The sequence below is a fragment of the Erithacus rubecula genome (assembly GCF_903797595.1).
Source record: "Erithacus rubecula genome assembly, chromosome: 6".
Taxonomy (NCBI): Eukaryota; Metazoa; Chordata; class Aves; order Passeriformes; family Muscicapidae; genus Erithacus; species Erithacus rubecula.
Window position 1 is genome coordinate 31,147,665 of NC_136688.1, and position 22,967 is coordinate 31,170,631.

A 22,967-nucleotide genomic window follows, 5' to 3' on the forward strand; every position below is an offset into this window, starting at 1 on the left:
ATTACATGCTGCAGTAGATTTAGAAAGTGAGGGAATTCTGTATAAACCGTCACAAGAGGATTAGTAATGTTTGAGAAAAAAATCCTACGGTGTTTTTCATTTTCAACTGAAACACGATTTCAGGTAGCCACGTGCTCTGAAACTCTATTTTGGTTATAAGATTAGGAAATTCGAGCAACTGTTGTATCAAAATGGGGTAAGGTAAAATAATAAATAATTTTGGTTTAAAGGGAAAAATACTTTACAAGTAATTATTCTCAGCTTGTAAATGGTGTCTCTATAACCAACCAAGCATATAACAAGAAGATGAAGACGAGGCTTATTTTCACTTCATTTCACTTCTTTGTAATTGACAAGCTCTCACTGAGTGTCAACTTTAAAAGATGACAAATCCTAAATCTTATAGGACTCAATTCAATAGTTCACCTCTCTAAATTGTTTGCAAATTAATCTACATTTTCAAATGAATCAGGCATGAAATATAAGGTGACATGTATATTACAAAAATATTAATTTCCTTGTCTTTTTTCGGCATCCAAAGTAGCTTTAAAATACTCGGTTTGTTAATAAAATGCATTGGAATATACAAATGCACAGTGTTCCCTATTTCACAAGTTTACATTTCTGCTTTCCTGTTCTATTCCAGCATCAATAGTTTCCTTATTAAAAATATACCTATTTTGTATTTGATATAGTGTGATAATTATACTTCAACTACTTCAAATGACATAAACCGAAACACAGGAAAGATGTGATGTTGAAAAGACTAAAAAAACCTGAAAACCAAGAAACTCATAAATTTGGAGTTATGTTTTCTTGTTGTCCCAAAACACTAACCTGTTTCCCACTATGATGTTTCCCTTATTCACATTTGGTAATTAATCTGCTCTAGTCAGATTCTGAGAAATCTGAAGCACCATCTATTTTCTAGTTGTGTTCTGTTTCCTTTTTCTGACACATTTGGCCACTGAAGCCATCATCACAGTGCAACCTTTTCTCTTAGCTAACAGAAAGCTACAAAACCAGATTTCTTCCTAAAATTAGGCTTGTTTTTAATTCTACTAAAGGAAATTAAAGGAAATAAAACTTTTCAGTCAAGATGGGGAGTAGTTGCAGAGCTGCTTAGAACTAGAAGTTGCACAAATTCCGTACCTAAGTAAGAAGACAAAAATTTATCTAAGCCCTCTCTTGGAAACTCAATATATCATTAAACTTCACACTACTTGTACATTCTTGATTCTTTGAAATGGGAACTGTACCTGTTGTACCTATTCTTCAGTTACAAAGGCTGTTCCTCTCTCTTGCCTAACGACCATTTCCCTGTCTCTGATTACTACATTAAATTATAACAGGTCACCATTTTGAGCTGGAACATAAGTTTTTAAACGTGAAATTAATAAAAATAATGAATTGATTTAAAGTATATGTTGCAAAAGCTTTTCTTTATGTTTTTAAAATTTAAAATGGGACTGAAAAAAAATTGGTGAAAGATTTTGCTAAGTATTTCAAAAAGCATAGCAAAAAAAAAATCTTCCCAAATAACTGATCAGTTAGGATTTAGCTCTTCTCATTAACTTTTTTGTTTGTTTGTTTGTTTCGCCCATGGCTATTCCACACCAGTAATCTATGTTTCCTCTATTCACAATGGAAAATTTTTGTCTATGTCTGTACTGAATTAATTATCTAAAAATTAAAAGGCATATTGTAACTTCACACAGCATTCTGGAAACTAAAAACATATGATTGAATGGAAAGTTCTTACATATTGTTTGATTATTACTTCATTTTTTCCATACAGTTATCAACTCAAACAGCAAATTTTGTCTCAAACATAAGTTCACTAACTTTCTGCACCTGACACCTATTATAGTTGGTACCTATTTGTTAAATACTCTATTTGGTTCATTTAGCAAATGGAGCGTGATGAAAGGCAAATACTACCATGCAAAACAGAATGTAAGCACATCCAGAGAAATGACTGTACAGGAAGCTGGAGTCAAGGATCCTGTACACTTCTATTTCTATTTTATATTTAAAAGGATAAGAAGGTATCAAGCACAGGGCCAGTTTCTATATAGGAACAGAGCCTCAAATTTGCCCTTTCAACACGAAGCTCTTAGGAGTCTTGCTCACAGCAGAAACTCAGCAGGTACTGAAAATCATCACTTCAGCAACCACTTCCTGTCTGCAATAAAGTTAAGGGTAGGTATGGACAGATATAAAGGGACATATCAGGTGTTTTTGCTCCCATCTTCTGCAGCAATCATTCATAGCCTAATCTTCAAGGCATTTTCTCTTTCAGAAACAAATGAACACGTCAATTCTTTTCCTCTCTCACTGCTCTTCTTTTTCTGCCTCCCTCCTTCACAAACTTTCTAATTCATCCATCCTCTTTTTTAATAGTGAAAAATCCTATCCTCTCTCACTGCTCTTCTTTTTCTGCCTCCCTCCTTCACAAACTTTCTAATTCATCCATCCTCTTTTTTAATAGTGAAAAATCCTATCAAATGCATTTATTCCCACAACTTTTTTTACACATTCCCTCATGTTTTGCTGTGATATGTCGGCAGTACTGAGTCTTAAGAGATTTTAGAGACATTCTATCAGTCACTTTATCATCAGATTCTTACTAACCCTGTATCTGCTCTTCAGTGTGCCAGTATCAAAAGCCATCTTGATGTCCAAGCAGATTATGTTTGTTGCTTCACCCCTGTCAGCTCTCATTGTCACCTCCTCAAACAAGTTAATAGCATTTGACAAGCATGGCTTCCCCTTTATAAATGTCCTGGTTGTCTTTGACCAGTCTGCACCTGTCCAAGTGTTCTCCTATTTTGTCCCTAATCAATGACCCTAGAATTTCTCCCGGTTCCCTTTAGTGTTTATACACTGAAATGCTTAGTTCGCTCACTCACTCACTCTCCAGCTTGAGAATCTTGCTCTGAAAAATTAGGAATTGCAAGTAGATTCGAGTACAGCATTTCTAATGTGTATGTGCATATGTATTTATATCAATCACTGCCATAACGTTCCACAATACAAGAAAGATCTTATTTCAAGTGAAAAAGAGAAATATTATATGCCAGCTTTCCAGAGAAGGAAGAGAGCACCTCTTTAAAGGAGACAGTGAAACAAATCTTTTATGCCCAAATCACTGAACTATCCTGTCACTGTAAATCCTTGTCATCTGGATGGGTGTGGAAAGGACAACTTTGAAGATACTCTCTGATTTCTGATGCAATAGGTAGTGGATAACTTTTAGCAAGAAAACAAGCTATATCATTTTCAAAATGCAACTACTTTGATTTTTTTTTAATAATGCTGAATTGAATAAATAATATTTATTAATTTTTCAGGCTTTGGTAGGTCTTGCAGGAATATATTTTATTGTATATTTACAAGGCTCAAATTCCCCATCTTTCCTCAGGGCTATCTCATTAGCAGTGCATGAAATTAATTTTTTAGGTAAAACAATGTCCTTAATAGTAAGTGTCTGAACTTCAATGTGTGGGTGGAGCATAAACCACAGTAATAAAATTCTGCAAGTCTAAATTTCAATATTAGCAGTGCCAGTGTTATAACAGTGTTAAAACTCATAAGACAAAAACACTGGTGAAGATTAAAATATTCACCTTATTTCACTGATAAGAAGCAGTCACTGTCCCCTTTTCCAGTTGTACTGCATTTCTAGCTACAGAAGTAAACTTTCTGGCAAAATGACATCTGAACAGTATATGTGCTAAATTTAAATGATCAAATAACTCCTTCATTGTTACTCCTTTTAATCTCAGCCAAAAGTTGTTGCCACTCACTCTAGAAGAAATAAATTAGAGATGAACTCAGATATTCCTTTGAAGCAGTGTACAGAGAAAACAAAAAGGTATATTTCTGTTCCATGTCTCTTCAGGGAGTATCAAGACTTAAAATATTTCTCCCTACTATGACATACCCTAAATAACAGGTCACCTCCATTAACTTTTTTAATGTCCCTTTAGCCCTATATTTCCTCAAGCTTCATGTCTTCTTCCCCATGATCCAGGGAGATTTCAAGATGCTTTTTTTTTTAATTGCCTTCAGGGGATTTTTTTGCCAAGTATCGTTTAAAGGGACAGTGGTTCTCGATATGGGACAACCCTGGAATACTGAGAGAGAGCAACTGCACTTCCCAGGAAACAGCTAACTTCCATCCTCTTCTCTAAAGTGCACCAGTCCCCTTTCTGATCTTGCAGAGAGGCTTTTGAGTAAACTTTTAGACTTATGTGGCTGGCTTAACAATATGCTATCCTGAAGTAACACTCTAAGTGTTATTTAGTAAGACCTGCTACCACCTATAGAGATTATTGCAGAACTTTGTAGAATAATGTGAATCACCTCCCAAAGGCTACACTAGACCCCATCTGTGATTAGGTAGCTAACTTAATCCTCATCATAATAACTCATTTTCCCTTTGTTACAGCAGTAGGCAGAGTTTGGTATACTGTGAAGGAAAAGGATGCTTATTCTTCTATGCCATTTTGATTGCCTTCTGTTTCAACTTAAGATTTTTTTATGATCAAGTAAAAAATCTCAGTCACATTTGAAGTGCTCTAAATTAGCTGTCATGGTCAGAAGGAACAGGAAAATTTACACAAGCGGCAAAAGTGTCAGGTCTTCAAGAAACAGCTTGAGCATTAAAAATTGCCTGCACAGTTTTGAAAGAGGTGGGTTTTCTTGAAAGAGAAGCACCTCCTAAGCCAGTTCCTTATTGTTTCTCTGCTCTGAACACCAGTCTAGACAACTTCATTGACAAATACTCTTGAAGGCAATGTTGTTGACCAGCTAAGAATAGCTCAAAGGGAAGTTACAAATATCATATGACAAGGGCTTTTTATAAAAAAAGATATTTTGGCAGTGTATCATTCACCTACAGAAAAATGGTATATCTTTTTCTTTATTATATGTGCCCTAATTTACATAATTTAATAATCATTCAAATATGAACTTACTCTAGGATATGGAAAAAATAGATTAAGATGGTAATCAGAAAATTGTAAGAGGTCATCTGTAGTGCAGTATACATAAAGTGCACAAAGGAAAGTTTATATCCATAGGACAGGACCATATTTGGATAGACTCTTCCATCTTTTGTTCTCTCTTACTATACTTGAGTGGATTCAAGGATGCAGCATCCACAGCTTCTCTGGGCAACCTGTTCCAGTGAAGAATTTCTTGCTAATATCAGACCTAATTCTGATCTCTTTCAGTTTGAAGCCATTCCCTTGTCCTATCACTACATGTTCCTGTCAAAGTCCCTCTCCAGGTCCTTTGTAGGCCCCCTTTAACTATTGGAAGGCTGCTGCTAAGGCATCCCCAAGGTCTTCTCCAGCCTGAGTAACCACAACTCTCTCAGCTGAACATCTTCAAATGTTCAAAAACTCCCTAACACCTAATTAATCTTTCTTCAGGAATGCTAAAAGAATTATGTTTTATATTCTCAGCAATGCATAGCAAAATGTATAGTGGTAGAGATATAATAGGATGTGTTTTAAACAATTCAGAAGTTTTCAAAAATAAAATCAAATGAGTTCAAAATTATTTATACGGTATTAAAGATCACATTTGCAGAGGAATTTGTTAAATCTTACATTCTGTTATAGTTCTTTTTATAAATTCTAATCTTCATTTGTGATTTGAGACTGCAGAAATTATACAGAGCATTTTACTTCAATGAACATATTTGTGCTTCTTCCATTTTTTGACCAATTGCTCTTCCCTTGGTAGTCTTACTATTCCAGCAACGATTCTTTCTCATAATAATCAGTAGAGCAATAAAGCAGAGTAGCAGCTTTAGTCTCAATTTCCTTGACAGTTCTCTGCCTTTCCTTTTAACTACTGAATACTTTAAACCACATCAGTAAACATTAAAAAATAAATACTGAATTTTTAAGTTATGTTTCTTATGTAAAGAAGAAATCTGTTTAGAGATATATTTCGCCTCCTTTTTGGGTAATATGGAAATTTAATTGCTCATTTTGCTGTTAAAGATTATGAAATAACTTTCAATGAAAGAACAGTGTTGCTGTAAATTTTTAAGTGCTTGCTCAAAAGAGTGAAAGAATTAGACCTGCTCCATGAAATAGCTACACAAATCATTTACAACTGATGAAACAACAGCAAATGTTTAATCCAGTGTCATCTGCAAAGCATTTTTTGAATTTTTCCAGTAAATATTTAACTGAATTAGTCAGGTAAAAACAAATCTAATACACCACCTCCTAGAGTCAATTAGAAGCAGTTTACAAAACTGTTTTTTGCAAATGTAGAATATACACCAATGTTCTCCAAGGAAAATAAAAATATTTCCAAGACACATCAGTCCAGCAGCTCAAAACACAAGGCTAGTATTCATGCTAACATGTAAACCACCTAGAACTATTTTTTTTTTTCTTAGAGGAAGAATTCTCTCAGGCACATGATGAGACTCTTGGGGATGATTCTGTGCAGAGCCAGGAGTTGGACTCGATCCTTGTGGACACCTTTCAACTCAGAATATTCTGTGATTCTGTGATTTTTTGATTACATGATTCTATGAAGTATGGTAAAAAAATATAATTTGTATTGTAAATAATTTGAATGCTTTCCTTTTCTCTTTATAGGAATTAATAGGAATATAATGTGCATGATGCAGCTGGTCAGTCAATGCTGAAACATACTGTATCCAGGGCATTCCCACCCTATAAACTTGATTTGTAAGAAGAACTTACAGTTATTGTGCAAAGCTAGGCTTTGTATGGGGTCAAGGACCAGTTAAAATTTTTCTAGGTTTAAATCTAAACCTTCCTGCAAGAAAATTTTATAAATTTTACATTTAACTTCTCCATGGAGGGTAGTAAAGGTTGGGGTGAGATTTTAGGTTATGCAGCCCTATTGCTTCCGCAAAGACAATAAGATTTTTTTCCTAGAGTTTGTTTGAACTTCACAAGCAGGTGTTATTTAAAATTATATTTAAGTTAAAAAACAGCTTTACTAGATGAGTAACATTGTAACAGTTTCTGGGAGAGCCAATTTTTACCAGGTTTTTGCAAAAACTGATTTAAAACATGGGCTTTTTTTTCATGCTGTTCCTGTAGGTGAATTCTGCAGAACATCTACTGATTTTCTTTCAAAGTATTATTGAACCACCAGGGTTATTTGTTATGTTTTCATTTGCTATAGTGTCATTTTATTTCAGCATTGTCATGTGAATAATAGGCAATCAGGGCTGAAACTTTTCAAAATTGCAGCCCTCTAGATGTTACAATTAAATTAATTACAAACCCAGAATAAACAATTTTAATCACATCAAACATTTGTGCTATATTATACTACTCAATTCTGTTATGATGGAAATCTAAAGCCCATAGAATACTTCACAAAAAAAATACTACCATTTATACAAAAACTCCTGCTTAGCCTGATTAATAAACTGAAGTTCAGAAAATGATGTGCGTGAAAACAGCTGCTCTTGCCAATAATGACATTTTATTTTCAATTTTAGAACTAACACTGTGTCAATCTAAACAGTACTTAAGTACATTATGTAAGTATAACAACAGTGACACGACATAAAACAACATGTACCACATCCAGGAAGAATCAAAAGTAAACAGTGCTGAGAGGAAGGCAATTGTAGCTTGGAGCAGCTGGTGATGAACCATTGCCATTAGGAAAAAGAATGTGAGGAATTGCAGGAGAGTGCTGCCTAAATCTGCCATGCAGATGCCCTGAAAGGTATAACATAAATTGTGTATAATCCAGTGGCATGGCTTTACAGTAGCAGCATTTTATACATGCTGGCCTAGCCAGCAGAATAGCTTTGTTAAAAAAAGGAAAATTTGACAAAATCCCACTCATTATCTATAATACGATATTCTTACAGCTTCACTATGTCCTTATAGGTAACCATGCATAGGTATCACAGAATTACACTGGTTGCTTTCAAAAACATAGCTCTAGAATTGCATGTTTAAGATTACGTGCTTCTCCCCCCTCCTCTAATCTGTGATCTGTAATAGTAACACCAATGACAGGCACTTATACTAAGCAGCAGTGAAATTGTCAAAATAATCCCTTCTTTTATTTAAGGATCATGGTGAACACTGAGATTTCCAGTTTGGGAAATATTCCAAAACATATTGGCAAACTGCAACTCTTCATGTATTTATATAATGGAAGTTGTCCTTCTTTTTACACTCCTTATAAATGTGCATGTGTGAGCAGAATTCAGACAATCTGAACAGGATTCTTTCTTGTATATGTGGAGCCCAAAAGCTAAGAAGATTCAAAAGAGAGTTGGTAACTGTTACAGACAAAGAGAACCCTCAATGTGTATTTTGCTTTCTAGGATTCTAGATCTTATTAGAAATTATATACCTAAGTGCAAAACAAGAAAAAGAAAAATAATCTTGACCCTTCATAAATTGCATTGATTTCTTTACCAGGAAGCTATGTGAGCAGATGCTAATGCAGTTTAGCAAAAGAAGTGTAGCCCAGTATTATACCATCAAGGCAGGAATACTAAAATTGATATAGCACTTGGCTCTTCACCAGGAACAAGTCTACTTCTCTTGTCTAATTCTTTCACCCATGTTCCTGACCATCTTCTCTATGTATATGTCATTGGGTGTATCAAAAACTGAATCCCTCTTTTTTCTTCTACAGGTGTAAAAATTGTAAGATTGTTCCAGTCAATATCTCCTTCAGACTGACTAGCAGTATATATATATGCATATATATATATATATATATATATATATATATACTAGAAGTTGATTTATATATAAAATCCTGTGGCTGGCATTTATTTCTCCAATTTAATCCAGTAAACTTTTTGATGGATATCTACAGTTCTGGCTTCCGTACGAACACTTGCTGAGAAATGTCACCATCTTTTTAGATGGACTTCTTGTGAATCAATATTCTAAAGTACAAAATATTTCAAGTTTGAGATTAAATAAATTACTTTTTTATTTCTAAGAAAGGGACATGAATGGATTAAAGAACCAATGCTTTCACAAACTGGTGCTTGTGAGTATCATTCACTTTTTGTAATGGACCATTATTTTCTTCATGTTGTGTTTTGGACTTCTATTTTCATAGCCTTGTGTGGTATTCTGATTTTAAATCTGAGCAAAGATTACTTCTTACTAGATTTTTTAGGCCTTTTTTATTATGTGATGTCTTTTTAACATAATGTATTGGGTTTGTATGGCGAGGGTTTGTCAGAAGAAGTAAAGCTAGGAAGGGAGAGGGTTGGGGGGGAGAGTGTTTTTAAGGTCTATTTTACTTCTCATTATCCTACTCTTTGTTAGTAATAAATTCAATTAGTATCTCTAAAATTAAAGTCTGTTTTGCCCATGATGGTAATCAGTGAGTGATCTCTCTCCCAGTCCTTATCTCAACCTATGAACTCTTTTTTATTTTCTCTCCCCTATTCAATTGCAGAAGTGAGTAATAGAGTGGCTTTGGTGGGTGCCCGCCATCCAACCCTCTATACTTATGTACTCTCCTAAATTCTAGGACTTACTTCTGTAAAACTTCCTTGCATTTTTATCTTTACTGCAATTTCCAGAAAAGACAGAATACTATTGTGAGGTTTTGGTTGTTTAACACCTTAGCATGAAGAATAAACCCAATGTCTCTTTAATTATATCATTGATTTTTAAAATAATTTCATTCCATGTTGTTACTCAAACAGATTACTGCAGGTAATTATGACATATCTTAGATGGTCTTTCATAGAAGCATTGACAAGTAGAAGTATAATATATAGAATAATATAAAGGAGAATGTAGAATATAAAAATGTAGATATGAATTACAGACTCTACTTCACAGTCTAAGGGAAAGCAACTGTGCTGTAACTCTTACACCTTAGAGAGATACTCAGCTCATACTTCCTTAATGAGAAAGAGGGCTAAGATTAAAATATTACTGTGTAGTTTCCAGAATAAATGTATAAACTGATCCTACTCTATGTAAAATGTATTTAAACTTGCCAATTATATTGGTCTCTGAAAAAAATCTCTCTTCCAAGGGAAAAATGAAATTTCCAGCACTGTCATTTATACATTGCCTTTGGCCCAAACATTTATTCTATTTAACAATGCCCTGCAGCTTAATGTGCTTGTTCTTGCCAGGATGCCACTCTTCCCAATGAAATATACTTTTTAAAACTCTTTTGGCTACCTTAATCCCCTATTCTCCTATTTTTCTTATTAAAGGCAAAAATGTAAGAACAATTGTGCCCATGATCTTAGAAGTTCTTGGGAGTTTGCAGACAATGAAATGTGTTGGGTTCCTTTTTCTTCATTTTCTGCACTCATCATTCGCCAACAGCCACTACAAAAAAAAATTTAAAAAAAAAAAAAAGGGATTATGCAATAACTACTCTCAGTGACACACTTGCAGCTGATGCTAAAATTCCCAATAACTTATACAGGTATTTTGAAAGACACAAAGTCAACTTCGTCATTTACAGAGATACATTATCTGGAAAAAATTATATCTTTAAAAGCATTTCTACTTATAGCAGCAAGACTGAAATGAAACACAACTGCCAAATAACTACTAGGTTTAGAACAGAAAAAAGGCTTATATGCTAGTGTTAAAGTAAAAATATTCCTAAGCTGAATTTTCCCCTTAGACAGTGTAAATGTTGCATAAAATCCAGTGGGAGTGGGACATGTATATGAGAGCAAAGAATTTACCCCCTGTGCTTGTATAATAGAAAATTAAGATGGTTTAAAATGGCACCCAAAAGATGAATGAATTTCAGAGGAAATAAATTAGGTTTGAAATTACTATTGGAACATATGCATTATACAAAAGATCATGAAATCCATTTCATCTGACATATTGTACAATGAGCTACAAGAACATTTGCAACTGATAGAAGCATGTGAGATCTCATGTATTATTCCTACAATAAAGATTACACCACAGAAGCCAGATATTACACTTCCTATTGTGATCTACCAACCTGAAGGTCACGAACCAGGGATATCACTTGAGCACCCTGGTCAAGATTTTGAGTTATGCCATGCAGCACAGGAGTTAAGAGCCTGTTTCATATCCCATGCACGTTTACTTACCTGCAGCAACTTTGTCCTACAAAGTATAATGAAGAGAAGGAATTAGAACACACATTTGGAACAACTGAGGGAGGAAAATATATAATATAAGGCAGAAGTCATCTTCTACAGGAATTTTACAACTGCAGGGATAAAATAGCCCAGATTTAAATGACTGTATGTTTTCTTAAAGATCCTAAAGGAAAGCAACATATGGATGCTCTATGTTTAACATAATGAAAAACAAACCCCACAAAAATTCCATTTAAAAAATCTGAAAACTGCACTCAGAATTAAATGCAATATGTCCAAGAAAATACAGACCTGTCACGAGCATGGTCTGCTATCCAGAATTATTAAATCTTCAAGATGAAAGCAACCTTTAGAAAGATTTTTAAAGTGTAAGAAAAGAAATCATAAATACATTTTCCATATTTTTGCAGAAAGTATGTGCTTGAAAAGAGTAGTTTTCAGTCAGATGGAGAAAATGCAGATGAAAACAAGAGGAGGATAGTGTGGGATAGAACCTTACAATGTCTGAAATCTCTTTGTTCAGTACACATTATTAGTTTGAATTCAGGACAGGGTGATATGTGCCCTTTTTGTTTCTCTTTGGTTGCAGTCCATCTGAAGCCTATGACATCAGAAATATTTTTTTCCAACATGGTGAAATCTGGAGGTATGATTTTTGAATACAGCTGAGTGGACCCAATGCCCAAAAACCTGAGAAATGCACCATTCTTGGCAGTGACCCTCCAGCCATCCCAGAAGAGCAGCCTTGGCACTTCCCACTGGCACACCAGAGCAGCTGCTGCTTTTTCCAGCCAGGAATTGAAAAAAAAAAAAAAAATTATCCAATGCACCATGCATTTGCTGAGCCCTTAGGAGTCAGCTTTTCTATTAGACTTACTATAAAATAACTAAAAGCAACAAGGTTCAGAAAGTGTTTGAAAACATATACCCACCACCTCAGAAAAGCATCAAATTTACGTTTAAATCCATTTCTATTAAAAAAAAAAAAAAAAAGATTGATTCAGTGGAATTTATACATACATTTAAAGTTGAATATGAAATGAGTACAAAAAGCAGAAAAGGTAAATATGAAATAAAAGCAAAGTATAGAAATACTTTGTAAAACTTTTACTGCCAATTTGGGATCCTGGCTCCTGACAGACTTTTCTGTAGCTTAAAGCAGACCTGACTGCAGCCATTCTAGGAGTAGTGATGTACACTCTTTTAAGCAAAAGGGCTCTATAGTGCAGCTGGGGATTTGTACTTCAGAGCTGCCTTTAGGGCCAGATTCTGCATCAGAAACTCTATCAATCCTTTACAAAGCTGCTAAACTATTGACACGTGCCTAAATTTCTTCATGTTCAAATATTCAGTTACTCCAATGGAGCAGAAGATGTATTAAAAATGTCTTTGCAGCCTCCTCTGAGCCAGGCACGTGCAGCTGGAAAAATCTCATGTTCTCACTACTGAATGTCTTTGTAGGGTAAGGACAGATAGACTTTTTTAAAAAAAACCTTCATAGACCTCCAGTATTAACATATTGCTCTGGTAAAATCATAAGAGGCTAAAACATCAAACTTCCACATTTAAAGTATGTCTGCATTACAAGATGGACTAGCATACACTTTTTGGTGTTATTTATATTTTTCCCACTCTGCCCTGGTGCAGCCTCACCTTGAGTAATGTGAAGGACTTAAAGAAATGGCATGAATCTGAGCCAGGGGAGATCTAGGCTGTATACCAGGAAGAAGTTTTCCACCCAGAGGGTGGTTGGACACTGGAACAGGCTCCCCAGGGCAGTGGTCACAGCCCCAAGCCTGACAGAGTTCAAGAAACACTGGTTTTGGGAGTCCCTTCCAACATATTCAGCATATTCCATGGCTGTATAGTTCTATGATTTATATTATTAGTTCTACAGAATTGATTGCTGAGCACTCACCAGCTGGTAAAATCTCTAAGATAACACCAGCTCCATTCAGACCTCAGTAAGGGAGCTGGAGGTAAAACGTTGCTTATCAACAGTGCCAATGCTGGTTTACTCAGCCACTCTTACATAATAAATCTTACATCAGTAACATGCACAATTTATGGCAAACAAATGAGGAATTTCACATGCTGCTCAGATTTGTGTTTACGCCAAGAAGGAACACGGCCCATAAATAAGATTGTTTGGAAAACATTTACTGCTGTCACACTGATAATGCATTTTAAATCCTGGGGTTATCAAAAAACTGGATTTTTTTCCTCCGTATTGTTTGACAGCTGAAATTAAACAAATTCTATTGAAGTACAAAGCTAATAGAAGGTTTACTATGTGTGTCATTAGCACCATCCATATAAGGAAACAGAAAATATGAGGTGTGGATTTTTAAAATATGATAAAATGAGAGCACCATTAGATGCATATGAAGGTGTGACTTCAGGCCAGGCATTTACTTATTAGAATCAAAGTGACTCTATCTTACATTTGTAAATAATCACTGTTATGTGATTCCAGTTGACATCTTTCAAATTATTTTCTTATGCCAAAAATATATATTGCATGTGAAATACTTTTAATTGTTAAACCATCTTAATAAAATATATGACATAAAAATATTACCTTACCATACACTGTTAAGCTTCTTTATGTTCAGGCATAGCAAATCCTAAATGATTGATTTAATTTATATGCTGCAATTTTTTTTTAATTTCTTTCTTTGACATTCTATTATTTATATGGATAATCTCAAAACTAATACACTAGATTGTTTAAAATCTTGTATCAGAGCTCAGGCTCAACACAAACATTCCACTCTTTTTCATTTTTCTTTCCTTTTCAAGAAAAAAACTTGAAATCTAGTTAAATAAAATAATTCTAGTTGTGTCTGCCTCAAAAATGCTGGAAACCATAAATTCCACAATTTCTGCATAAGGTTTGGATGACTGTGTTTTGAAAAATTAACACAATCACTAAAGCTATTTATTTATTTATTTATTCATTTATTTATTAAGGCAATTAGATGAACATACTATAATTTTAACCAGAATTCAGAAAGTTAGAAAGTGACGAAAGGTTTTTGGTTTGTTCCATTAGATAATGCAGCACACTTTTAAGATTGTCAGTTTTGAAAGGAAAGTATATTTGGAGTGCTTGCTTTGGAATAATAGATAGTGCTAACTTCAAATTTATGTTTAAATGTGACAAACTGTTCAGATGTTTATGTTAGCAAAGTTATGGACAAAATCATGAACATATATACAAATTTAAAGTAAATGAAATAATGTATTTTTTAAAGATTCAAATATAAAGGGCACCTTAGGTCATGAAGAAATTTAGCCCCCATTGTTTGAAGGCCTTTTTCAATAATCCCCAACAATAGGAGTATTTTCATCTGTGCTTCAATATGTGCCTTTCTCTGATACATTTAACTGTTCCCCTGTGCTTCTTGTCAGTTTATATCATTTTATCTTAGGTTGACTTTTTTTCTTGTGTTTCGCCCATGATTATCTTCCATTTGTTAGTTTTTGTTAGAGAGCTGCCAGGCCAGAAATACTTCTCATCTACATAAAGGGAATTTTAAAATGCTTATTTCTTATGGTTAAACTGCCTAACATCTCTAGCTTTTCTTTCTGTCTTTCTGAGAAGCAAATGCTCAAGGCAGAATATGTATGCTACATGTGCTGATGCAACCTTTTTGAAAGAGGTGAAAATATTTTATAGCTAGCTATTGTGACAGATGTATTCACATGGCTTATTCTCCAGCCCATTCTCAAGTGCACTTGCTTAAATGGCTTTGAATTTGAACATTAAATGGTTAAAAATTGTTAAAGTTGGCTTTCAGGGTGGGTTTGTCTTTTTTTTGTTTTTTTCTTAAAGCAATAAACTGCTAATTGTTAGTGGATTAACAAACACCAAACCTGAATATTTGTAACATGGGTATGAGCTACATAAGTGCTTTAAGAGAAGAAATCTTTTCTAAAGTTGGGTTTTTCATGTAGGGAAAAAAAAAACCCAAACCTTTCCTCGCAGAAAATACAGATTCTTCAGAATTCAAAAGCTTACAAAAGAAAGAAACTTTTAGCAAAGTAAAACTATCTGGAAGCTTCAGTAGAACTGAATGATGTGATTGGCAACCTGCATTCTGTTACTTTTATGTTTATGTACACTTCTATGCCTGCAGCACATAAATACTGTTTGTTAAACTTCTGTTGTTATGGCAAGTAGAAATCACTGCAAAAACATATAAGCATGACAGGCAGTTTCTGAGTAAAAGTAGCCACCCATAACTTTCAAAACAGTTCTTTCAAAACTGGTCCACATTTCTACTGATCAGTCATATTTTTCGATGACATTCTTCTTCATTGAAAGACATTTCTCTAAAGTAAATTATACCAAATGCAAACTTCTGCTGATATTGATAAACTCAGATATGTTGCATAGAAAAACAAACAAAATGTCTGTGTTATTTTCACTTTTAATCAAGGAAAAGTACCACTAATATTTTTGAATAAAAAAATCTTAAGCAAATATAGAACTAAATAGTTATCTCTTATAAAATGGAAATAAATTCTTTACATAAATAAAAGGAAGACTCCAGCTCATATCAAAGCATTTCTGTTTGCAACTAAGCACTTGCAGCTAGGAACAGATGCATAGTGGTAAACCACAAGTCCACCAATCTAGCAAGTATCCTGCATCTGACACTGATTTAAAAGAGATGTCAAAGAAATAGCACAAGAAAATTCATAGGAAAGAAGCACATTTCCCTAAAAAACTGCCCAAGCTACCAAGTATTTCTGTCTCAGAGGTTTTTAAGGCCAGCCTTTCATACTCAGTTTGTCCTGAGCCCTGATGGAGTCCTAGCATCCTCACAGTCCTGCTAGGGAGCAGAGCTGCAATGCCCATAGGGCACTGCTATCCCTGTGCTTATCCTGCTCATGACACCTGCTAGATTCCCTTGTGGATCCTCCTTGGAGTGAGACAGCCCAGTCACTCCTGTTCTTCCCTTCTATGCTGCACTATATCATACTTTTGTTCAGATTTTCCTTCTTCCAACTTGAGGAGTCCCTACAAAGATGATGTTCCACCCTGCTGATCTTTCTTCCAAATCTTCCTTTACTCTTTTTCAGTCATGTTTTATGCACTGCTATGAGGTGAAAGGGATGACAGCTTCCTGCAAGATACAGATGGAAAAATGATCTCTTATGCATTTTCTTCCTAATAATTCCTAATACTAAGTTGTACTCCTAAGAAGAGAGATGATTGCAACTATTGGTTTATAACTATTTAATCTTGAGATTTTGCTTTTGAGTGGCAATGGTCAGATTGGGACAATCAATCCTATTTGGGAAGTTAGGATTGTTTTTTCCCCAGGACATCATTTTACATTTACTAATGCTGGATTTAATTTGCCATGTTATTACCCAGTCACTCAGTCTTACAAATTTCTTTGCAGCTTTTCAGACAGAACTGATATTAACTACTAATATCCCAGTGTCTTCAGGAAAATTGCACACCACCACTTTCTCAAATAATCCATATTGAGTATAACAAGTTTCAGAACCCAGCAGAACTCCAGTATAACTTCCCATTTCACTTTTTGTCTTTTTGTTATGGGTTTGTTTTATGGTTAAAAACCAAGCAAACAAACAAACCAGCAAACATTTAATGAACTCATTTCTGCTTAGAGGTTTACAGTTTTACTTTCCAAAAGCAATTAATTTCTCAATAGTTTATGCATTCAAATGCCAGTGGTTTTCTTCCTCAAACATCTCTGGAGCCAGTTTATGGTTGGTTTATGATTTCAGGTGTATCACTCCTAGTTATTCTCCTATTATTTTTTACTACTTGTTACTTTTAGATGCTTATTAAATTAATCCAATTTTCTTAAAGAGCTGGAAGTAAAGCTACTGCATTGCAAATGCAAGCACATACATTTTAAAAGGAGACTTTCTCCTGACACCATAAGACAGCTAACAGACCTGTTCTAAGCTTTTTATCACTGATAAACCTTTTGTGTGTCTAAGCTTAAACAGGTGAGTAGTTGTTGGGAGTCTAGTAAAGGGCCTCCCAAACACCTTGGCTTATTTTTCAGTATACTGTATAAATTCATAACATACTGTATAAATTCAGCATGCAGTCCCCCTGTGCATTACAGCAACTGTGACTTGAATGGGAGTTTTGTGGTCAGTACAGAGCAGCCATACCAGATTCCCGAAAGAAAGTGAGCTGCCTGCTGGCTGTGCTTGTAGGATCCTGTGTTGGAGTAATATTTCCCTTTAAACCTCATACAAAGGGAAAACAAATTACTGAATAAGGCCAGCCAGGGATACTTTTTTAAAATTTCTGCCATTATGCTTGAACAGGTTTTAGAATTGTCACAGGCTTTTGTGATGTCATCTTTATGTTCTCTTTGTCTTTCTTCTCTACTGGAGTGCATACAATAGCATGCATATAACTCCCAAATAGGGAGAGAATAGTAGCACAATTTATAAAAAATAGCATACACATAATACAAAAAACATATATGACAAGACATCTAATTTCTTGACCAAAATAACAAAAATCTGAATGAACAATGCTGATATGTCATGAGTTTTAAGTTCAAATTCTAAAAGATCCTAAAAATATTAAAAGAGGAAATAAAATCATTTCTTATGAAGAAACTAGATATGGGTAAAGAAGAAGTTTAATTACATCTAATCATATTTGCAGTGATTCATGATGGCTATTTACATCAAATGATTTTTTAAATATTAAGTACTAAGTCCATTTAAATGTAATAACTTGTATGGCAAATTTTCATTTTTATTTCGGAGCCCTGCTATTTTAAAATTTGTCATTAGAGCTAATAAGAAATTATATTGAAACTACTCTGTACATTTAAATGAAGCATAAATCAATTATTGAAGCAAGGAATTTTTTCATCATTGTAATGATTGTTGAAATAAATTTAATCTTGAGATGTTTCATAATGAAATCTGCAATAGTAAAAAAATTATATGGACTTAATTTTTACTATGTGCTGTTTAAAAATGTTTCTCGGTAGCGAAACATTTGAAGGAGTACACAAAATCCACAGAGCATTCTAGACAATGAAATATAAAACCTAGGCTAATTTGCCCTAACATGCTGGAATTCTGTATCTGATTTTTTTATCAGACAACAGTATTGGTTAATTATTTTACTTCTTTATCCTGCAGTCTTCAGAAAGAACTGCAGAGAACCGAGGTGATTATAACCAGGCTTTTAGTATAAACAGATAAAAGTGCACGAAGCTTGGAAAATTTTTAGGAGTGGAATGTTTACACTTATCTGCATCTCATTTAGTAGAAAATTAGAATAGCTGTAACATGACAGCAATATGACTGGCCAGTGTATTGCTGTGAGAAGGGCAGCACAGGGGATGCAAATGAGGTGCCCAGTGACCATTTCACCATTCCCAGTTCTTTGCAACCAGGCAGGAGGAGCTGTTTGGTCAGATGTAATGGCTGCACTTTGACAGACCATGAGGGCAGGGCTGGTCACTGACAGAAATCTCTCCAACAGTGCTGAGAAGGTTATTGTGGCATCATCGCTCATCCCCTCTCCTCTGCTAACGATGCTGCCCTCATTTGCCTCTCATCAAAATGTCTCTGCTCCTTGCTCCCCTTAGGCACAAAGCACTCCTCCCACAAGGGTCTGCAATCCACTAACTTCTTGCCTATTGCATTTCTCCTAACACACACTCCATTGCAGATGTCTCTGAAATCCCCTAGGCTTGGTTCAGAGGAAGATGGGGTTTGCTGGCAGGTACTTTGCCCATTTCTGATAGGGATGCATATACATAATTAAGGACCAGGCTGTATGGTCACAAGCAATTTAGATTTTTGCTTGCCTTGATACCATCCCATTGTGCTGTCCCAATTTGAATTGCACCTGTTCCTTACTCAAAGTCTGTGGCCTTTTTTCCAAAACCTGGTACAGAATTTGAATTTTTCTTCTATGAACTGTCAAACTGAGTGAGCACTAAAAATGGTGGCTGAGAATAATACTGCACAACTTGCCCCTATAGAGGCAATACATTTCCAGAATCTCTTTCTGCCCTACAATGTCTTTTCTACCACAAAGACATCCCTTGCAGGGATGGGTTCAACTTCTACTGGTTAACAGCACAATGAACAATTAGCATCTGTATGTTATTCATGGGATGATATGCATCATATCAACTTTAATATCTCAGGGTTTTTTCCTTTTTATTTTCTTCTGAAGAGAACACTGTCTTCAACTTAGTTTTAAGTGTCAATTTCTTTCAGCTGGGTTGTTTTTTGAGCATCCTTTTGGTTGAATAAAATATTTGAGTATGGATATAACCATGTAACCTCATCAGAACTTTAAAATACATATATATATATATATATATATATATATATATATATATATATATTTGAGATGTTGCATATTTGATTAATTATAGGTGCTAAATACAGATATTTATCTTCTATAGAGTTCTGCAAAGCAATTTTTTTTAAACATTATTGAGTGATTTCTTTTTTTATAAATACGTAATTCTTCATTGTATCATCAACATTTTTCATAAACATAGGCAACTACAGTAAAAATGTACAAAGTGGAAATGAGTATTCATAGTCACTTTAGTTCTACTGTTCACAGAAAGTTCCCAAAAGGACAATGAGACAATAAAGAAATTTAAATTCCCTCTGTCAAACACAAGTATAATGTGGACATTAGACTCCTGGAGACATATCCTGTGATCTTGGCATAGGAAAAACTTCTGGGTTTAGCAGGAATTATTTGCTTGGAGATAATTTAGAATAACTAGTTCTAGGTTAAAACAATAATAAAAACATAAAACAAAAATTCCGTCAATTTCTGTGGAACCAGAATTTATCTACCACAATCTCATGCTTCTTGTGTTCTTCTATCTTATAATTGCAATTTTAGAGCTTTAATCTTGTTTCTGTAAGAAAAAGGTGATCCTATTATCCTCTGTATCAGTGTCTGTTTCTCTTAACCATGTATGATTTTTAACTTAGTTTGACCAAATTTTAAGCGAAGTTGACAGATGTTGTGTAAATACTTCTCCAGGTAAAGTGCCTTGCCTGAGGGAAACATAACATACTTACCCCTGACAGATGCAGGAAACAGAGGATGAAGCCATTGCAAACCAGCTTCATTATTATTCTGCCTTCAGTATTGCATCTTTTTTTTGAAAGGTGCAGGTTTATTAGACTGAGCAGTGCTAGGCAATCATTAAGATATGATTTCTAAGTTGGACTGTAATAATTTGATCTATGATGAAAGAAATCCCTGTATTTTACATCCGTTTTCACTCAACTGAAATAAAATGTAAGAAGACAGTTATACCTAGATGACTTGTCCATTCTTTTTACTGAAATGTATTCTGATTCCCAAGTTTATTTGAAACAAAAAGGTGTACTTATGGATGATTTATTTCATGTCTCTATTCACTGTGTAAAAAAAAAAAAAAAAAATTAGCTCCTTTCAGGTTATTAAGTCCACTCCCTACTATCACTGGATTGCTTCAGACAACATCATCACAGGAGCCATGTATTAGAGTCATGGTTTCCCCATTTTTCCTGTTTATAGTACTATTAGAAAACCCTGTTTTAATATTACTAACATTATGTTGAAGGAAATAAAAGGCTAAGTATACATAACCCTTTTAAACCCTCCTTTGTGCACTGTTAAAATAAAACTTGACTTTTAATGTCTCTGCAAGAGTCAGGGCACAGAATTCCAATTATCTTCTATCTTTGCTTTTTTAATTCCTTGTTTAAAGCCAGAATGCTTTTTTTCCTCCCCCATTGGGAAAACATCTTCGAGAAGACAAAAGAAAGAACCTGGAGGATAATGTTGCCAACAGTGTGTCAGGGATGATTACTGCAAATGAAAAGCAAACCTCCTGTTTTGACATTGGACAGCCAGTAGAGGAGAGACAAAAATATTGCTCAGATATACAACTCATAACTATAACAACTCAAAACTATATAATTGTTAACTGATATTCTCTTCTTACAAATCATGCTCAAAACAAAAACAAAAACAAAAAGTTTGCTTTTGACTAGATTTTGTTCAGTGTAAGAGCAAGTGGTATGTCAATATGAGAAATGGAGAGATGGATAGAAATGGCTAAATCAAAAATGCCTGTGGTGCATATAAGATACCAAATCAAAAGAAATGGTCCTGACTCACTGTCACTGGTCAAAAACTTATTTACAGCCAAGATTTAAAATTAACAGAATTCATATTAATGAAAAATCATAATTTATAGGATATGCCTTAAAAGACATCCTTAACCCAAGAGGGCAAGAAATAAGGAAGATGGGAAATCCTCTATTAAAGTATTAAAATCCAAAAGTGAAATGAAATAAACATTAAAAACTTTTTACTCTACATCAATTTACCACATGTATGAATTCCTCACTCCAATTTCCCATGCAGTTAGCATGAAATTTCCTGAAAAAGATTAAGAAGAGTATCTTCACAGTAATACTTCACTGTATATCAATGATTTTAACTTTTCTTTTACAACTACTTTTTCTGACATTCAGCTAACAAGATCTAAACCCAATCTTAATCACTGCGTTACAGGAGCTGGGATTAATTAGCCAATACACAAATGAGTGGACAGATGTGATACAGAAAGGTTACATCCAGTATTTTTATAACTGTTCCCTAACTTCTGCTACATTTACATTATAATTAACTGCATGGCTAGAGTGCCCAATCAAGTTCTAATTGATCCTAATTTAGTTAGATAAAGATGGATAAATTAGAATTTCTTACATGAGCTGTTTACCTCTTACTCATGTATACTGGAGCTCTTATTTTCATATCTTTGCTAACCTGATAGTAGCAGAGGTCAAACCTAACTCCAGCTGCTTCCACTGGGATGCTCTATTAGGTTGTCATGGGCAACTCAGGTTGCTTAAGAAGTGAGCAGAAGGAGAATTCTTCATCTACCAGGAGTTAATTAAGTTCAGGGTACTTAATTAAATGTTCCCTACTCATGCCCCAACAGTCACCCAATCAATGCTTCAGATCAGGTTAAAGCAGAATTTTCCTAAATTGTTTACAAATAGTTTGCCAAATCTTTGCCACTAGGTTTTACAACCTTTCCTCTTCCTACACTGCAATACTTTTCTATATCACCTATAAGGAGGAAGCATTTCTGTGTTTATTTTCAGGAATTCAAATAATTAATGTGGTTATCTTTTCTGTGAAAGTATGCAAACATAAGAATTCATAGTAAAAAGTACGGTTAATGTAAAATTTAAAAATTATAAGAGGTGAAGAAAAAAATGTAGAAAGTCTAATCAGATTTGCTATCCTTACTCAATGCAGTAAAGAGGAACTTTACCTCTAAGGAAGGCAAACTTCCAAACTGGACATCTGCGTTACTGTGTCTTTTAACCAGTTTATAAAGTTATGTGAACCAACTAGCTCATTACTGCAAGTTGCAAAACACTTAATTTATTCATAAAAAACTGAGTGTTCTATTTTACAATGTGTTAATCCGGAGGGATCAGAAAATTATTCTAATAGTGAAACATTTAAGTATTAAGTACTGTATATTTTATTGATTTACATGACAGGTGAAAATATATCTCAGTTATAAGGCTGTCAGAATAAAAGAACCTCCCACAGTTTCTACCTAATATACATTTGGGTATGAAGAAGTTGGTATTCATGCAAAGAACAGTTTAACCCCTGAATATTACAATATTACATGTTGACCCATTTTTTTCTTCTTTTATTTTTTCCCCCTTGAGGAACAGCTAGAACTAAGATACACTTCATGTTTACTGCTCAAGGAGAAAATTGTTAGTTTTTTCCATGAGAGTTAGTTCTGAATCCCTTCCA